This window comes from Lolium rigidum, chromosome 3, assembly GCF_022539505.1.
Source record: "Lolium rigidum isolate FL_2022 chromosome 3, APGP_CSIRO_Lrig_0.1, whole genome shotgun sequence".
NCBI classification, from domain to species: domain Eukaryota; kingdom Viridiplantae; phylum Streptophyta; class Magnoliopsida; order Poales; family Poaceae; genus Lolium; species Lolium rigidum.
Window position 1 is genome coordinate 356,580,474 of NC_061510.1, and position 1,226 is coordinate 356,581,699.

Consider the following 1,226-nt stretch of genomic DNA (forward strand, 5'->3'; position numbering starts at 1 on the left):
ATGGAACTAGAAAGTGATAAAATTTGAGTCATACGATAATTTTACCTTTCAGTTGTTACCTCACTAGGGATAAATGAATACATGTGCTAATATTGCCTTGTGACAAACAAAGGTGATATCATACTTTTAAGGTAGCATATTTGATATTCAACATCATGTCATAGAAGCAAGACAATACTTTCTTTATCTTAAATCTAGTATTCGGAGTTTTCTCTTACTAGAGGAGTATTAGTGGGATGTGTTGCATCATCTTAACTACAGGATGTGATGCCCATATGAAAATTTATTGAAAACATTAATTATGAAGTTACATCAATATTATACCGTTTAAGCTATTTTGATTCCACCATGTTTATGAGAAAGTAGGCAGGTGAAACTATGAGCCCTCATCCGTTTTTAAACATAAGACCTTTTACTTGAATATTCAAGTCCTTTTATTTTCAATATTCATTTAATTCTAAAATACAAAATATTTACTTCTCTTGCATTTAGTTATCTCATGTAATTTACACCACTACAAACAACATTACGCTTTACCTTTGCATTGAATTTAGTTTATCCTTCATGCATAGTTAGTTTAGTTATGGTTTAGCATGCATACATTCTTTAGTTTATTTACTTCTTACTTGCCTAAAGCACAGTTGAGTTCCCACGACAACTGCTAGGGTATTTTCTAGTGCATCTTTGCTTTATTTCTATTTTTTCAATTCTGTTACGAAACTTTGTGCTTAACAACCATTTGGTGGAGCTTGGGACACAAGGCAACACTCTCTTGTTTTGTAGGTTGCTAGAAGAGGAAGGATAAGTGTATTTCTACTGGTTCCCCGAGAGTTCGATATAAACCCTCAAGTTATCCATGTGGGGGAAAACACTCTTGCTACATCACTTTGCGCTTGTAATCCCAAAGAATTGATATCCTAGTGAATCTGGTGCTATCAACGGCTCCAAGCACAAAGAGGATCGTCATGCATAATATGTACTCCCTCCGTCCCAAAATGTAAGGCGTCTAAGGATTGGTCAAAAGTTAAATATTAAAAACTTTGACAAAATATTTAGGAAAATATATTTATATCTATAATATCGAATGGACATATTAAGAAAATATACTTGATGGCGAATCTATTGATGTTGGTTCAGTATTGTTTTTTATGTATAAACTTGGTCAAACTTAAAAGACGTTTACTTTTGACTAATCCTTAGGCGCCTTACATTTTGGGACGGAGGGA